This window comes from Pan troglodytes, chromosome 2, assembly GCF_028858775.2.
Source record: "Pan troglodytes isolate AG18354 chromosome 2, NHGRI_mPanTro3-v2.0_pri, whole genome shotgun sequence".
Classification (NCBI taxonomy): domain Eukaryota; kingdom Metazoa; phylum Chordata; class Mammalia; order Primates; family Hominidae; genus Pan; species Pan troglodytes.
Genome location: NC_086015.1, coordinates 201,453,531 through 201,472,612, shown reverse-complemented (window position 1 = coordinate 201,472,612; position 19,082 = coordinate 201,453,531). Strand labels below are relative to the sequence as shown.

The following is a 19,082-nucleotide window of genomic DNA, read 5'->3' as shown; positions in this document are numbered from 1 at the left end:
AACAAATAAATAAAAAGAACTTGTCCAAGGTCAGACAGGCAGCCTCTTAATAAGCGCACATATCCTCTATATTATACTACCTCTCGTGGAGGATCTCCTGTGTTCTACAAATAGTCTGGACTTGAGCCAGAATGTGTTATAATCCTGGGATCACGGCCAGTGGGCTTAGAAGAAGCCATCTCTTTCTCATGCCAAGATGAGGCTCCCCCAGATTTGCTCAGACTTACCTATAGTCAGCAGCATCGGGGGTCAGGAAAGACTTCATGAAGCCATAAATGCATCCTTCTCGGGGCAGCACCTGGCTCTCCTAGGTGAGAGAGGACTCCATTTTCACAGGCAGGTGTGGGAGCTTCAGCACCCATCTCTGGGCCCAGAATGACCCACTGGAGACCTTACAGCTCTCCTGTCACCCCCAGTTCCTGCCCCGTCTGCAGCCTTGGAGGAGAATGGAGCTGAAGGGCCTGCCCTCTGTAGGGTGAGAAAGGGAGGCTAAAGCCTGGTGCCCACTGCCCTGGCCGCTCTGCATTGCAGGAGCTGCGCCCTTCCTTTCCTGGCACAGGGTCCACAGCCCCGAAACCCCGCTGTGTGGGAGCTGGGCACAGGGCAGCAGGACTAATCCCTGGAACAGCTCGGGGAGGATTATCCAGCCACTGTCAGCAGCGGTGCAGCCGGCTCATTCCCAGATAGGGGAGGCCAGAGCCAGGGGCCTGCCACAAGTTGGAAGAGGCTGGGGAAGGGGAGGCCAGCAGAGGTGTCCTGGCTGTGGGTGGCTCTGAGGGGGCTCTCAAGGGTGGGGCTAAATCTCAGGGGCAGGATTATGTAAATCAAACCAATTCTAGCCACAGATTTAAAGCTTGGAGAAAAAAAAAAAAAACCCAGGCTGGTGGAAAGAATTTAAATTATAAAAACTTAGAAGTATGAAATGTGAAATCATCCCGCAGGTGCTTATTTAACAACGAAATCATCCCGACACAAAGAGCCATATGTGAAAAGTCCTCCTCCCCCGACACATCCCCCAACAGGCACTCCTCACACCTCTACCACCCAAGTGCTGGCATCCTCCCTGTCCTGCTTCACCTGAGACACCCCTTGTCTCATTAGACATGCAACTACGGGAGGGGTGACAGGAAGACAAGACACGATTTCCTCAGGCCCAGTTTGGTGTGGGGAGAAAGCCTCCTGATCCTGAAAGCAAGAATTTGACCAGAGCAGAAGTAATCAGTATGCAGATTGACTCTGTGGTATGTTAATGTTTATGCATAGATTATGAGGACCAGGTGAAAAGTGGGCCAGGGGAGCCAGATGTGTGTGTGAGTCATGGGTGGCTGAGATGAGGACAGGAGGGAAACTGGTTCGGAGGCTGCTGGCGATGGGGTGGGGGTGCCAGGAGGAAGGGAGGCAGTGGTTTGAATGTGTGCATGAAAAAGCGGAGGACAGCGGGGTCTGGGTGAATTCGGGCAACCATTTGGACCGTGGAGAAAACTGCCTGCGTGCGGCTGAGGACCTGAACTGTTAATTTGTTTTTTAGCTAATGCAAAGATAAATATAAAAACTGATACTCCATCCAGTTACCAGAAAACATTTAGGTATGTGTGAGACAACTTGGGTATGTGAACCTACCTTTTCAATGTAAATTCAGTGAAACCTAAGTACAGATCCCATATTTCCAATAAAAAGGTAACATCCAAACTCAGATGTCCTATGAGTATAAAATACACAAAGATCTTCTGGACTTAGTATGAAAAGGGATTTTTTTTTTGTCAGGTACCTCACTAGTTATTTTTAAAATAGGATTGCATGTTGAAATGATAATCTTTTGGATATATTGGGTTAAGTAAATGTATTATTAAAGTTAATTTCACTTAAAAATGTTTAATGTAGCTACTAGAAATTTTAAAATTAAGCATGTTGCTCACCTTATGTTTCTATTGGACGGCTCTCTCTAGACACAAAGGCTGCCAAGAGGGACCTCACTCTAGCTTCAGGGAGAAGAGAGGAATTAGCAAGGCCAAGCAGAGGCTCCTGAGGGCAGGGCCAAGGGCGGCTTGGTGGGGTGGGGATGGGATGCACAGAGATAACTCCAACCCTTAAGAAGGTGTTTCCTAGAGAAGGCTGTGACCTGTCAGTTTATATACTGAGGCTTAGGAGCCTCTTGGATGCCCCCAGATCTGCACCCCTGAATTGCCCTGTGCCCCTGCCATCTTTGTTCCTGTGCTGGCATAGTGGTCTCACCTCCAGCAGTATCACCACCACTGGGCACAAGCTTCTCCAGCACAGCAACTGTGTCTTATTTCTCCTTGTACTCCCAGTGTTCACACCATGCTGCAGTCACAGAAGACTCTTCAGTGATATTTTGTGGACAGACAGAATGCCTGTGAGAGTGGGCTGAAGTGTGCGTTGGGCTCCAGAGACCTTAAGGAGGGGAGACCAGGTCCTGAGTAAAGTTGAAGGGGAGGGGCTGAGGCCTGCTAGCAAGGAGTCTCATCCCCTGGGGAAGTTCCAGGGACCCCTCAGAAGTGCAAGGGAACAGTGTTAGTGTTAGTCCAGTAACACAGCCCAGACCCTGCCTTCCACGTGGGTTTGACAGGAGCCTCCTAACTGCTCTTCTGCTTCCATTTTTGCCCCTTCAGTCTATTCTCAACAGGGAAGCCAGAGGCATCCTTAACCATGTCAGATCATGTGGCTCCTCAGCTCAAAGCCTCATCTCAGAGGAAAGCTCTGGTCCCTTAAAAATGGCCCAGGTGGTGACAGACAGACTCTATGGTGAGCAGACTGTTGCTAGATATCTGGGCTCGGAGGACTCGCCACTGCTCAAAGGCAGTGAGGATTTTCGCACTAGAAGCTGGAGGAGAGGGATCCTTATTAGGTAGGAGCAGAAAGCTTAGAAAAGTGGTCTCCTGCAGTTATGTGGAAAACACATCATGTAAGTGATAAATTGGGTATGCAGTTCAGGAGATTTCCAAGTAAAATGTTGAGGATGCTGCCTGGTTTCTTCTTACTGCTTATAATACAGTGTGAGAGAAGAGAGATAAATTGAGAAAGAGACTGGTTTTTAAACTGTTAAAATTGAATCAGGACTTGATGATTTTGAAAATTGTCAGTCTCCCCACATGGAAAAAGATGCTGAAATTAACAAATGGCTTCTGAGCATGTGGCATAGGGTGTAACTGTACAGTCTTTTGTGATTATGCATAAAGATCAAAGGATGGGAGTAGCAATGAGTCACACAGAGGTCTGTTGCAAGAGATTATAAGGGTGTACCATGCAGAACCTCTCCACCAAACCTTAGGGCCCCTGGGAAGCTTCAGTGAGTTACCCTGGGGGCCATCTTGGCAGGAGCTGAAGGTAGAAAGGTAGAGTTTATCTCTAAAAGATTCATGGGTATGGCTCTTGACAAATCGACTATAAGCCCCACTGAAACCCACAGAGGACAGGCAAAGGGTTTGGGAAAGCTGTTTCACCCACAGTGCTGGCCGATTGGTCTGTAGGGGACAGAGTGCAAACTGAAAGAAGTCTGTCAGAGCCCCCAAACTCTACTGTCAAGAAGAAGGCTGATAAAACTACTTGGCTGCAAACACGTGGATCTTTCATGAGAAAAGAAGGATGACCCAGAGGCAGAAGCCCAGAAGGCAGAGCCAAGAGACATGGAATATTCCCACATCTTAAAACCTATTTAGGGAACACCAGCATTTGTCCAGCTGGATTTCAGAATCACCATTCCTTCATCCCTCCCCTGCTACCTCTTTCTGAACAGCAATGTCTCAAGCTTTACCCACTATTGTGTGTTGCATATGTAGGGGGCAGATAGCTTGTATCTTTAGTTTTCCAGATCAGAGGAACATTCAAAGAAATCTGTTCTACACCTAAACCCGATTTAGATGAGATTCGGGACTGTGAGCATGAAGGGATCTCAAGAGGGGTGAATGTGTTTTGCATGCACAAGGGACATGAGTCTTGGGGACAGAGGACAGGCTGTGGTGGCAGATACTAAGGTGACCCCCACAACCCCCACCTCTGCCATTCACACCCTTGAATAATCCCCTTCTCTGGTTGTAAGCAGAACCTGTGGCTTGCTTATGAAGGAGGCGGTATATATGTGATTCATGTACTGACCATATTGTATAAGATCACTGGCTGGACGCAGTGGCTCATGCCTGTAATCCCAACACTCTGGGAGGCTGAGGCGGGTGGATCACCTGAGGTCAGGAGTTTGAGACCAGGCTGGCCAACATGGCAAAACCCTGCCTCTACTAAAAATACAAAAATTAGCCAGGCATAGTGGTGCACACCTGTAATCACAGCTACTCAAGAGGCTGAAGCAGGAGAATTGCTTGAACTCAGGAGGTGGAGGTGGCAGTGAGCCAAGATCGTGCCACTGCACTCCAGCCTCAGTGACAGAGTGAGACTCTGTCTCAAAAAATAAATAAATAAAATGTTAAGATCATAACCTGTCTTTCTGGGGACTCTCTCGACGCCTTTGAAGAAGCAGGCTGCCATGTTGCAAGCTGCCTCATGGAGGGGATCAGCTGCGAGGAGCTAAGAGCCCCCTCCAGTCAATGCTCACCAGGAAGCTGAGGTCTTGTGTCCAGCACCCTGCATGGAACTGAATGCTGCCATGTGAGCTTGGAAGCAGAGCCATCCACACAGCTGAGCCCCAGATGAGAACCCAGTGCTGGCTGACACCCTGATGGCACCTTACAGAGAACCAGTTAGGCTGTGCCAACTCCTGACCTGCAGAAGCTGGGGAACATTGGGTCGTATTTGCAGCTGCTGGATTTGTGGGAATTTGTCACACAGCAATTGGGAGTCACACAGCCTGTGATGCCCCAACAATCCACACCTCCTGCATCTCCCTGCCTTCACTTCCTAGCACACTGCCCTGACTCCCTCTGCTGTAGCCACGCTGGCCCTCTGCTGTTCTTCAAAGCCACCAGGCCTGCATCGGCTCCCAGCCTTTGCTCTCACTGCTTTCTCCTCCTAGAGAGCCCTTCCTGCATGTATATGTTTGACTCACTCCCTTGCCTCCTTCAGACTTGTACTTAAAAATCTCAGTAAGCATTTCCCTGGCTACCCTTTTAAAAATTGCAACCCACTTCCATCCCCATCCCCAACATGCCATATTTCCTTTCTTCTTCTTCCTTCTTCCTATTTTTTTTTTTTTTTTGACACAGGTTCTCTCTCTGTCACCCAGCCTGGAGTGCAGTGACATGATCTCGGCTCACTGCAACCTCTGCCTCCCCAGATCAAGAGGTTCTTCTGTCTCAGCCTCCGAGGTAGCTGGGACTACAGGCACACACCACATTGTCTTTTTTTTTTTTTTTTTTTTTTTTGTAGATACGGGCTTTCACCAGGTTACCCAGACTGGTCTTGAACTCCTGGACTCAAATGATCCACCTACCTCAGCCTCCCAGGCTTTCTTTCTCTCCAATGTGTTTGCCTGTTTTATTTACTGCTGTATCCCCAGGTCATAGGAGGTGCTCACTAAGTACCGGCAGAGAAAATGAGTGAGCCGTGGGGATTCATGGATGGAGGATGGTTATGCTGACGAGCAGGAAGAGACTGGGAGGCTGGAGGCCATTTTCTGGCTGGCGGACCTCCAGAGTCAGAACTTTAACACGCTCTTCCTTGACACGTCCTTTACGATAGAATATGTAGTCCTGCAGGAGGGGAATGGACTGTGAGTCTATTCCTATGTTCTATAAAACACCGATGACTATGGATATACATCTGGTTGCTTTAAGTGTGTGCAGTGACCTGCACAATGTCACACCTAGTAACTGGTCGGTAGTAACAGAAGTGCCTCTCCTTTCCTCCTCTTTATACATGAGGATGGCTGGATACAGAGCAGTCAAACTTGACCAAGGTCACTCTCGTCATTTCATTCCAGACCTAGGAGACAGAAAGGAGTTCTCCTGATGCTAGTCCCCAGCTGGAGAAAGTGGCTTGGTGCAAAAACATCCCCAGGGGCAGCCAGCCTTCTAGGGGATGGAAAGAGAGGCAAGAGCAGTGGGTTCAAAGCCAGCTCCATTGGGAAGTGCAGACAGCCTCAGGACAGACCTCCACCCTGGGGAGAAGCCACCATGGTCACCTGGCTGAATGTGGGTTGAATTTGGATCAGACAGGATGATGAGGGAGCTGCCACTTGCCGGACACCAGATGCCCCTGGCTGACACACAGAAGGGCAGATGTGGTCCCGGCTCCCAGGGGAGCAGGGTTCTCTGGGTGTTGGCCAGGCAAAGAAGAGCCGGAGAACCAGAGTGGCCCCGCCAGGCCTTCCTCTGTCCAGCTCTCCTGTGCACTCCTCCTCTCCCTTCCTTCCCTCTTCTGCCTGACTTCCTCTTCTGGCACTGTCCTTCCTTGTTTCTGTTTCCCCTCTCTCCCTCTTGTCTTTACCTCCTTGGGTTTATTTTATTTTATTTTAAGCTCTAGGATACATGTGCAGAATGTGCAGGCTTGTTACATAGGTAAATGTGTGCCAAGGTGGTTTGCTGCACCTATCAACCCGTCACCTAGGTATTAAGCCCCACATGCATTAGCTATTTGTCCTGATGCTCTCCCTCCCCTCACCCCCACAACACGCCCTGGTGTGTGTTGTTCCCCTCCCTGTATCCATGTGCTTTCATTGTTTAGCTCCCACTTATGAGTGAGAACATGCAGTGTTTGGTTTTCTGTTCCTGTGTTATTTTGCTGAGGACGATGGTTTCCAGTTCTATCCATGTCTCTGCAAAGGACATGATCTCATTCCTTTTTATGGTTGCATAGTATTCCATGCTGTATATGTACCACATTTTCTTTATCCAGTCTATCACTCATGGTCATTTGGATTGGTTCCATGTCTTTGCTATTGTGAATAGTGCTGCAATAAACATACGTGTGTATGTGTCTTTATAAAAGAATGATTTCTATTCCTTTGGATATATACCCAGTAATGGGATTCCTGGGTCAAATGGTATTTCTAGTTCTGGAATTGCCACGCTGTCTTCCACCATGGTTGAACTAATTTACATTCCCACCAACAGTGTAAAAACATTCCTGTTTCTCCACAGCCTCCCCAACATCTGCGTTTCTTGACTTTTTAATAATCGCCATTCTGACTGGCATAAATGGTATCTCACTGAGGTTTTGATTTGCATGTCTCTAATGATCAGTGATGTTGAGCTTTTTCTCACATGTTTGTTGGCCGCATAAATGTCTTCTTTTGAGAAGTGTCTGTTCATGTCTTTGCCCACTTTTTGATGGGGATGGGTTTTTTTCTTGTAAATTTATTTAAGTTCCTTGTAAATTCTGGATATTAGACCTTTGTCAGATGAATAGATTGCAAAAATTTTCTCCCATTCTGTAGGTTACCTGTGCACTCTGAAGATAGTTTCTTTCACTGTGCAGAAGCTCTTTAGTGTAATCATGTCCCATTTGTCAATTTTAGCTTTTGTTGAAATTGCTTTTGGCAATTTCATCATAAAATCTTTGCCCATGCCTATGTTCTGAATGGTATTGCCTAGATTTTCTTCTAGGATTTTTATAGTTTGGGGTTTTACATTTAAGTATTTGATCTATCTGAGTTAACTTTTGTATAAGGTATAAGGAAGTCCCTCTTGTAGTAGTGTGGGGAGCGATTAGGAGTGGGATGGGACGGGAGGCAGAGTAAGCCATCTTGAGGCAGTTGTAACAGTCATAGGGAGAGACCAGATCACAAGATCTGGAGCTGGTCCACAAGCTCAGGGCTGGAAAATGTAGTTGTTCCCAGTTAATACTTCTGGAGTTGGAAAGTATAAAGAGCTATGTCAGTGTCAAGATCCCTGGTAGTTTGGGGCAGGGTACAATTACTCCTCTGGAGTAGATCTCATCGTGGCCCTCTGGGTGTCTGGAGGGCCCAGACAGAATCCCTTACTGTGGCCTGGCGTCTTGCTGGTATTCCCATTGAGGACTGGTGGGGAGAGCCATCATCACCATGGCAGTCCCCACACCTTGCAACCTAAGTACCTGTGTGATTGATGATGGGTGAGGAACAGAACATCATTTACATATATAAAGAACAGCACGCTGTTTTCTTCCTTGAAGAGGAGCTGGCCCTCCTCCCTGCTTGGCCATCATGCTCAGCCATGGGCCTGGTCTTTGTTGATGGGAAGGAACAAAAAGAATATGGGCCATCTGATCACATGGCTCTGGTTTTGAGCCCCAGCTGTGCTACTTAGTAGCTGTGTGATCTTGGGAAGCCACTTCACTTCTCTGAGCTTCATTTTTCTCCCATGCAAGATGGAGATAGCAATTCTCTTGTAACTCAACTCTATCTTTATCACTTAGTGAATCTTACCTAAATCCACATCTTCAATTTTTTTAATTTTTAATTAAGGTAAGATTTACATGCAGTAAAATGTATACATTTTAGAGTGTAGTTCTGTGAGTTTTGACAAATGCATGCAGTTGTGTAACCACATCACAATTGAGATACAGAGCAGCTCCATCACTCCCCAAAATTCACAACCCTCCCCACACCTCCTTGCAGTCAGCTACCCCCATCTCTGCCCCAGGCAACCTCAGATCTGATTTCATCACTAAGGATTAGTTTTGCCTAGAGTGTCATATAAATTGCATCATACATATGTACTTTTTTGCATCTGACTTCTTTCACTCATCATGTTGTTACATGGACCTGTAGTTTGTTTCTGTTGAAGAGCAATATTCCATTGTATAGATGGACCACCATTTGTCATCTATTCACAATCCATGCACATTGGGTTGTTTCCGTTTGAGGGTTATAATGGCTACAGCCGCAATGAACATTATTTTGCAAATTTTTCAGTAGACAAATGATTTTATTTCTGTTGGGTAAATAGGAATGCAATGGCTGAGTTGTATCGTATGTATATATTGAAATTCTGTAGAAACTACCTGTTTTCCAAAGGAGTTGTACAATTTTCCATGTCCCCCATAATATATGAGGGTTTTGGTTGTTCTGCATCCTGGGAACATTTAGCATTGTCAGTCTTTTAAAATTTTAGTCATTCTAGTGTGAAATGGTATCTCATTGTGGTTTTAACTTGCATTTTTCTAATGGCTAATGATGTTGAGTACTTATGTGTTTATTGGTCATTTGGATAATCTATTTTGTGAAGTGCCTGTTCAAGCCTTTTTGTGTCTGCAATTTTTACTAGCAAGTTTATTTCTTCTTATTGAAACCTCACTCTGGGCCCCAGACAAATATATCAATGGAATTCTTCATACTGCTGCTTGTATGTTTCGAAAGGACCTCAGCTGAACATAAAGGTAAACTTACAATTTTCTCTCTCACTCTTCCCCCCTCCACTTTCAGACCTTGGCCTCCACCACTGACACATTCTCTCATCATCCACACAGTGGCACAGACCAGAAACCTAGGCAGCATTCCTGATACCTCTTCTCATCTGTTTCCCTACTCCCACCCAATCCATCGTGTTTCCTCCTGCCTATTTCTTGAACCCAATCAACTCCCCCAAATTCCTCCATCTCCACCATTGCCTAAGCCACCATGGTCTCTCACTTGCATTACTGCAATAGCCTCCTTTCTTTCTTTCTTCTTTCTTTCTTTCCTTTTTTTATTTTGGAAAGGAAGTCTCTGTCACCCAGGCTGGAGTGCAGTGGCGCAACCTGGGCTCACTGCAACCTCCGCCTCCCAGATTCAAGCAATTCTCCTGCCTCAGCCTCCCAAGCAGCTGGGATTATGGGTGCTCACCACCACAACCCGCTAATTTTTGTATTTTTAGTAGAGACAGGGTTTCACCATGTTGGCCAGGCTGATCTCGAACTCCTGGCCTCAAGTAATCTGCCCACCTCAGCCTCCCAAAGTGCTGGGATTATAGGCACGAGCCACCACACCCAGTCAATAGCTTCCTTTCTAACAAGTCTTGTTCCCTTCAGGCTGTACTCCATGTACCAATCAGTGTCAGGCCTTTAGAAAACACAGATGTGATTGTAAGACTCTCTTATCCAAATCCTTAATGGCAGCCCATAACTCTTAACATAATTATTTGTTCCTTAATGTGATCTGTAAGACGAGCCATGCCCCAGCCAGACGGTTGTCTTCGAGCCGTGGTTCTAGGCTCCTTGTGTCTCAGGGCCTTTGCACAGACTGACCTGTGTTTGCAACACTCCTTCTCTCTTCTTCACCTCACTAACTCCTGCTCATTCTTCACATCACAGTTCAAATTTCACTTCCTCCAAGAAGTCTGCCCTGTTCAGAGACAAGATTAGGAATGCTCTACACTTCTTTCATAGACTTATCTTATAATGATGTATTTCTGGGACTATTCAAAGTATGTTTCTCTCACTAGACTAATAAGCTCTGTGGGGAACGAATCTGTTTCGTTTGTGGTGCGTCTGGGTACCTAACACCAGGAGCAGCTACGTAACATATGAGGCCCAGGGCAAAATGAAAATGCAGTGCTTCTGTTCAAAGAGCAGGAAAAAGTGTCATTGAAGGTGCTCAAATATACGGTGTTTTCCTTTCTTCTGTGTTCTCTCTCACTTGACTTGTCATGGTATTTTTATTTGCTATTTAATGTCATGCTAAGTTAAAAAACAAATTTAAGGCTGGGTGCGATGGCTCACGCATGTAATCCCAGCACTTTGAGAGGCTGAGGTGGGCGGATCATGAGGTCAGGAGTTCGAGACCAGCCTGGACAACATAGTGAAACCCCATCTCTACTAAAAATACAAAAAATTAGCTGGGTGTGGTGGCGGGTGCCTGTAATCCCAGCTACTCGGGAGACTGAGGCAGGAGAATGGCTTGAACATGGGTGGCAGAGGTTGCAGTGAGACAAGATTATGCCATTGCACTCCAGCCTGGGTGACAGAGCGAGATTCCATCTAAAAAAAATAAGATAAAATAAAATAAAAAATAAATTTAAATTATCGTGACTTTTTACCATTTGTTTTTATATTGTAGGATGCAAGGTATAAATGAAAATATTAGCATTGACCTCATATGTAGAATCAACACAATTACACAATTCACATTCCATAGCTCATCCATGTGTATGTATTTCATTCTTGCTAAACCAGTAGATAAGCTGCACAAAACTAGCTCAGCTCTTTCTATCTCACTTCCTGACACCCACACACTCCAGCAACACTCTCTACCTTGGGATCATGGACACTAAGGAAGGACTGAAAGGACAGGAGCTATAGGCTGCTCTCTCTTCCCCTTTCCTTGTTCCATACAAGTACTAATGAGGCCAGGCCCTGCTTAGCTTCTGAGACGAGATTGGGCACCCTCAGGCACTGTGGCCATAGTGTCCTGACATTTCCTTTCATGTCATCTCAACACAGGGGTCGGTTAGCACAGGGAAGTAACTCCAATAAGAGAGGATACAACAGGGCTCCTCAGTCATTTGTGTCTCTTCAAATGTCATTGCCTTCTTTCTGTGTACAAGCGCATTCTGGTTTCAGTGGAAAGTGAGACCTCTCCAGATGGTTAGTGCCCCGCTCACTCAGTCACTGACTAACATTCCTGCCTCTACTCACAGCATGCTGAGTTTCCTGCACATCCCACAGCATGGCTCTCCAGGGGCATGGAGAAGATTATGTGAATGGGGCGGCAGGGAACGGCAGCCACACACATCACATGTGGCTCCTCTGCTCCTGTGCATGTCCCCTTGTCCTACAGGACTTCGCTGACAAAACAGAAGTGTAAAGATATCGTTATTAATGTGACAGCAGAGTGTTAAACCGAATGCGGGGCACTTTCAAGTGCAGGACACTATGCAACTGACTTCGCAGGACTCAGAAAGTGGCCCAGCCTAGCACATGGCCACATAGCAGATGCTAATCAATGTGTTAAGTAAAGGAATGAAGGGTTGTCACCTGATAGAAGATAAACAGTTCTTCTGGTTTTGATACAAACTAAAGGCCTCTCTCCTCCATCACCTTGGAGATCCCACATAAATATCAGAGGGGCACCACTGCCTGTGATTGCCTATCTTTCTGGAGAGGAGAGAGACAGTTGCTCTAATATGTCAGAGCAAGAGTGAGAGGGAGGGTATGAGGGGAAGCTGACAAGGCTTATCTGTGAATTAATCACCGCACTTTGCATGTACTGCAGGTCACACCTTGTATCCTATGCTCTTAAGACATGGTCCAAGTGTGAACTAAGCTCATAGCTCACTGCCTTCATCCACCTCCATCGCCACTCCAGAAGAGAGTTCAAGTTGCTACTTCATTAGCAGAAGGCCTCTGGACCCATCCTGGAGGGGTCCGGAAGCAGACAGAGCAGCTCAGTCAAGGTCAGAGCCACGGGTTGCTGGACCTTCTCAAATTCCTCATGTACTGCCTTGATTTTCATCACATGCAGAAAGATCTCTGAGAATCACAAAGCCCAAGAGCCAGGAGACCTGGGTTCAAAATCTGCCTGTGTGTGAGCCTGGGCAAGTGATATCTTCTCTCTGGGCCTCATTATCTGCTCCATTAAATAAGAAAAGGAACTAGTTAAGTGGCCTAAAAGCAATGTTTCCCAGGAGCTCTGATGTCTCAGGAATTGCACTGGTCGGGACAGGGGAGATTCTCCCCAGCTTCAGTCAGCAGTAATAATAATAACAGGAGGCTGGGTGCGGTGGCTCACGCCTGTAATCCCAGCAATTTGGGAAGCCAAGGGGGGTGGATCACAAGGTCAGGAGATCGAGACAATCCTGGCCAACATGGTGAAACCCTGTCTCTACTAAAAATACAAAAATTAGCTGGGCATGGTGGTGTGTGCCTGTACTCCCAGCTACTTGGGAGGCTGAGGCAGGAGAATCACCTGAACCTGGGAGGTGGAGGTTGCATGAGCCAAGATCGCACCACTGCACTCCAGCCTGGCAACAGAGTGAGGCTCTGTCTCAAATAATAATAATAATAATAGGAAACATTTACAGAGTACCCACTGCCCCAGGTGCCATCATAAATGCTTCACATACATTCACTCATGCAGTAGTCACGATATTCCTATGACATGGGTTTCAACTTCTATGCCCATCATCAGATGAGAAACTGAAGTTCTGAATGTCTAAGTGACTACTCAAGGTCACACAGCTAGTAAATGACAAGGCAAGGATTCGAGCCTTTGTAGTCTGGCTCTAGGGTGTGTCTGCTTAACTACACTATTCCCATTGTTTTACCTCCCTCCCTCCCACCAACCCATCCATTCACCCACCCATTCATCCAAACATCCACCCATACATCCATCCATCTGCCCACCCACCTATGCATCCATCTCGAGTTTCATGTAAGAGTTTATTTAATAAAGGAATTCTGAAGAATTATAAAAAATAAAAACTTGAAAACTACTCAAGATTGCTATTTAAACTGCAAAAGTCCTCAGGGGTGGGGTTCTATGACTCACATTGCACTTAGAATAAAGAGAAATTCTTTTTATACAATATAAGTTCCTGCAGAATGCAGACACTTTCTACTTCTCCAGCCTCTTTTCAACTCCTCTCCTACTAGCTTCTGTATTTAAGCCACATTAGACCTTTCTTCAGTTTTTTATATAGACTTTGTTGCATCACACCTCAGAGATTCTGTACATGTTCTTCCTCCTGCCTAGAAAGGATCGTCCCTCCACTTTTGTCAACTAATCCCTGCTCAACTTTTCATCTCAGCAGGAGGCCCATTCTCTTTGGCAATCCTCTGGCCTCCAGCCCATTTATTATATACTCACATGTCAACATGTACTTCGTACAGCATGTAACACAATTGCACTTTTATATTTTAACAAATTATATTTCCCATATTGAACTGTAAGTCTCCTGAAAGGAGGAATTTTGTTCTTGCTCATCATCAACTTTTTCAACATCCAGTGCACCATTTAGAACTTAGATGTAGTCAATACAGGTTTGTGGAATGAAAGAGGAAAAGAAAGAATTAATATTCCTTTAAATCAGGATGGCAAAGATCGTATATAGAAAATTGGCTAAGTTGTGGTCCATTCATGTTTGCTCCCAATTAAGGAGCACAGCTATGAAAAGGAAGGCTTCAAATTAATAACCAATAGATTTTTTAAAAAAGAAAACTGGCCAGGTACTGTGGCTTATGTCTGTAATATCAGCATGTTGGGAGGCCAAGGCAGGATTACTTGAGCCCAGAAATTCCAGACCAGCCTGAGAATTTGGCAAAACTCTGTCTCTACAAAAAATACAAAAATTAGCCAAGTTTGGTGGCATGTGCCTGTAGTACCAGCTACTTGGGAGGCTGAGGTGGAAGAATAGCTTGAGTCTGGGAGGTCAAGGCTGCAATGAGCTGTGATCGCACCACTGCACTCAAGCCTGGGTGGTAGAGTAAGACCCTGTCTCAAAAAAAAAAAAGAAAAAGAAAAATCACTAAGCAAAATAAGACATGTGAAGGATCATGTCAAAGGTAAGAAAAATTAGGGGAACATTAAAAGCTTTCTTCCCAAGCCACTAAATCAACTTGACTAACAAAATTACCACTTGATTTAGCACTAGAAAATTACATTACATATCAAACATAAACCCATTAATCAAATACTAAAGAAATTTCTGAGTTAAATGGTATAATGTTAGCTTATGCCAGAGCTGACCTTGAAAGATTGTTCAAATATGGCTCAGTGTGATTGAAAGTTCTGCGTGAATATGTTTTTGGAAAGATCCAACAGCAACACCTTAGTGTATGTTTTTGAAATAAAATGTATCTGAGTAGCAGCAACGTTATCCATTTCTTATAGGTCCTCCAATTTGTTGGCATAAAATTGTTCATAATAATCCCTTATGACCATTTTTATTTCTGAGGTATCTATTGCAATGTCTCCACTTTCATTTCTGATTTTATTTATTTGAGTCTGCTTTTTTTAGTGAATCTAGCTAGGAGTTTGTAGATTTTATTTTTTCAAAGAACCAACTTTTGATTTTATTTATATTTTCTATAGTTTTACTATACTACATTTTATTTGCTTCTGTTCTGATCTTCATTATTTCCTTCCTTTTGCTCACTTTGGGTTTAGTTTGTTCTTTCTTTAGCTCCTTGGGGCATAGTGTTAGTCTACTTATTTAGATCTTTTTCCTTTTTTAATCTAGGCATTTATTGCTATAAACTTCTCTCTTAGAACTGACTTTGCTGCATACTGTAGGTTTTGGTACATTGTGTTTCCATTGTCATTAATCTCAAAATATTTTTTAATTTCCCTCTTGATTTCTTCTTTGACCCATTAGTTCATCATAAGCATGTTGTTTAATTTCCACATATTTGTAAATTTTCCAAGATTCCTCCTGTTATTGATTTTTAGCTTCACACCATTGTGGTTGGAAACAATACTAGACATGATTTCAATCTTTTTGAATTTGTTAAGGTTTATTTTGTGGCCTAACATATGGTCTATCCTGGAGAATGTTCTATGTATGCTAGAGAAGAATGTATATTCTGCTGTTGTTGGATGAATGTAGGTCTGGTAGGTCCATTTGGTCTGAAGTATAGTTCAAATTTAGTGTTGTCTTGTTAATTTTTTGTCTGGTTGATCTCTCCATTGTTGCAAGTGGAGTACTGAAGTCCCCTATTAGTGTTATATTGCTGTATATTTCTTCCTTCATGTCCACTAATATTTGCTTTACATATTTAAGTGCTTCAATTTTGGATGCATATATGTTTACAATTGTTATGTCCTCTTGATAAGATGACCTCTTTATCATTAAATCATGACCTTCTTTGTCTCTTGGAACAGCTTTTTACTGGAAGTCTGTTTTATCTGATATAAGTATAGGCATCCCTGCTCTCTTTTGGTAACTGTCTGTTTTCATGGAATATCTCCTTCTATCCCTTTACTTTCAGTATATGCCTATTCTTAAAGTTTAAAAATGGGTCTCTTGTAGGCAGCATCTAGTTGGATCTTGTTGTTGATCCACTCAGCCATTCTATATCTTTTGATTGGACAGTTGAACCCATGTACCAGCAAGGTTATTATTGATAGTAAAAGACTTACTCCTGCCATTTTGCTAATTGTTTTCTGGTTACTTTGTAGATAATTTGTTCTCTTCTTCCTCTATTGTTGTCTACCTTTGTGGTTTGGTGGTTTAGTTTTCTGCTTTGTGGTTACAATATTGTTTTTTAAATATTCAACATGAATACACTTTCTTGTTTGGATAACGTGTAAAACGTCTACAAGGAGGGATAGATAATAAGTTTTCCCTTCAGAATGCACTGCTTTGCCTGGGATGAGGAATAATTTACAATGGTAACTGTTGCTGGTTAAAATTTGGCTCCTACCCACATTCATGCAAACTCAGCATTCTAGATTAAAAGAGATTTAAGAGATTTGCCAAGCAAATGCATGGCATCCTTAGATGTATCCTGATTTGAATAAAACAGCTATAAATAATAATATTTTGGGGATTATTGAAAAATTTGACTATAGATTAGTTTTCAGGTGATATTGGAGAATTAATGTTATTATTGTTAGGTATGTTAGCACAGTCATGCAGCAATGAGTCTTTCTTTTTAAGAGATGCATACAAAAATATTTGGGTGTGAAATGTTCTTGTGCGATAATTTGCTTTAAAATTCTTCAGAAAAAAAAAGATAAGCAAAATAGAAAAACAAGATAATGGGTACATGTTATCTATTTCTTATTCTCCCTATTTTTTTGTGTGTTCAATTTTTAAAAGAAATTTACTCCATACATATATCCCACCCCCTCCACTAAGGACCCCCAAACTATAAAGTGCTGTGAATATAAGAAAAAGTGAAAGAATTCTATGATTTTGAGAGAAAGTCAACACTGTAGGAAAAAGAGAGCCCAGGATTTGGGCTAAAAATCATTAATCTGACCCTGATCAACCCTGTGGCCTTCAGCAGTAACTCAGCCTCTCAGGCCTTTGATTTGTTCATGTGTAAAATGAGGGTCATTTTCATTTAGACAACGACCTTCAGGGTATGTTTTAATGTTAAAATTCAGAGTCCTTCCATATCAGATAAGCATCAACTATTCAATAGTTTATGCTGAAGAGTACAGGGGACCAAGAGACCACCCAAATGGGTTCATGAGCCCATCATGCCACTTCTTTGTTGGATCACTTTGGGCACCTCACTAAATTTTTCTGAGCTAGGTCCTCTGCACCTTGCTTGTCTATCATCAAAGGGTCACTGTGAGACTATAATAATATAAGAGGAAAGAAATCGTGATTATTAAGGCATATACTGAACCACATACCTCCATTGGCAACATTAAACTTCACTCCAAACTCTCCCCCTGGTCCTCCAGGGCAGTGGCTGGCTGTTAGAATGATTCCACCAGCTGCCTTGATCTTCCTGATAATGCAGGAGACCGCAGGTGTTGACAACATGCCATTCTGTCCAATAATCAGTCGTCCAATCTAAACCATCCAAAAAAAAAAAAATCAATCCAGTTGCTTGGGATTAAAGGCATTTCAACAGGAAAGTGCCCCAGGCTCTGTTAACATACAGCCAATCACTTGATAAAAGAAACAGAGTAGGCTTTAGATTAGGGGAGGCAGGGTAGGGGGAGCACTGACATTGTCTCTCCTATCTAATGTCTCTAAGACCATTTGGTGCACCTGCATCTAGTAGCCAATTATTAACCTGTAAATAGGATATGCCTCATTGATCTTCAGTCGTTTGAAACATCTGCTTCTGATAATCGAGGGGTTAGCTTGAATCACACAAGAAGTTCTTAGTTTGCTACTGACTCAGAAACTATGCATGTGAACATGCTAGAGATTACAAGAAAAAAGAAATGGAGTGCTTCTCTGCTTCTTCTGCTTCCTGTAACTTAGAACAAGCTCAGAGAGCAAGGGGACTGATTTACTACAACCTCATCATCTGTAGGCATATTTTAACTGTAATCTTCAGGAATGACTTTTCTCCTGAAAGTAGGAATTCTCTTTCTGCTGTTAAGTGACAGCATGTGCTGGAGACATTGGAGAAATTACCCAGTCATGCTAAGCGGAGATCTGGAGGTCATCCATGGATGCAGCCAGATTCTTTCTAGAGCTACAAAACTGACTTTCTAAAAAGTCAGCATCACAGCGCTGAAGAACATTTATTGCTACACCTTGTTTTAAAATTGGATTCAATATCATCCAATCTAGTAGTTCTCAATATTTCTACAAAATAGAATCACTTACGAAGCTTTTTAAAACCCTAGTACTCAAACTGTATTCTAGACTGATGATATTGCAATCTCTGGGGTTGAGAGCCCAGCATTAGTAGTTTTAAAGCTCCACAGATGATTCCAATGTTCAGCCAAGCTCGGTAATAAAGCCCCCTTGTTACTCAAAGGGCTGGCAGCATGGGCATCACCTGCAGGCTTGATAGAAATGCAGAACCTCAGCTGGGCATGGTGGCTCCACCTGAAATCCCAGCACTTTGGGAGGCTGAGGTGGGGAGATCACTTGAGCTCCAGAGTTCGAGACCAGCCTGGCCAACGTGGTGAAACCCTATTTCTACCAAAAATACATAAATTAGCTGAGCATGGTGGTGCACGCCTGTAGTCCCAGCTACTCCGGAGGCTGAGGTGGGAGAATTGCTTGAACCTGGGAGGCAGAGGTTGCAGTGAGCTAAGATGGCACCACGGCACTCCAGCCTGGGCTACAGAGTGAGACTCTGTCCGAAGGAAGGAAGGAAAGGGAGGGAGGGAGGGAGGGAGGAAGGAAGGAAGGAAGGAAGGAAAGAAAGAAAGAAAGGAAGGAAGGAAGGAAGGAAGGAAGGAAGGAAAGAAAGAAAAAGAAAGAAAGAAAGGGAAAGAAAGAAAGAGAGAGAAAGAAAGAAAGAGAAAAAGAAAAAAAGAAAGAAAGAGAAAGAAAAAAGAAAAAGAAAGAAAGAGAAAGGAAGAAATGCAGAACCTCAAGGCCCACCCAAGGCCTACCGAATAAGAACCTGTATTTTAATAAGATCCTCTCCTCTCTTCCCAGATAATTCATTTGATAAGTACTGATATAACCGACAAGCCAAAACAAACCTTAACATACAGTTCAACAACAAAGTTGCCCTGGCACCATCATTGCTAGAGGTCAGTCACTGACCAAATATAACAATCAGTGAGATCAGGGGGAAAAAAATTACAGAAGAGATCAAAACACACACACACACACACACACACAGAGCTC

The 19,082-nt window shown here is 43.8% G+C and overlaps 1 protein-coding gene across 3 annotated transcripts in view; it reads right to left on the bottom strand.

Annotated features, from left to right (window-relative positions):
* Positions 1 to 19,082, bottom strand: part of LOC747774 (meteorin-like protein) — a 79,768-nt gene that overhangs the window by 23,783 nt on the left and 36,903 nt on the right. For all 3 annotated transcript variants that reach the window (XM_054682597.2, XM_024353589.3, XM_063806565.1), the window contains exon 2: positions 17,168 to 17,330. The gene's annotated coding sequence lies outside the window, so the exon portion shown is untranslated. The remainder of the gene's footprint in view (positions 1 to 17,167; positions 17,331 to 19,082) is intronic.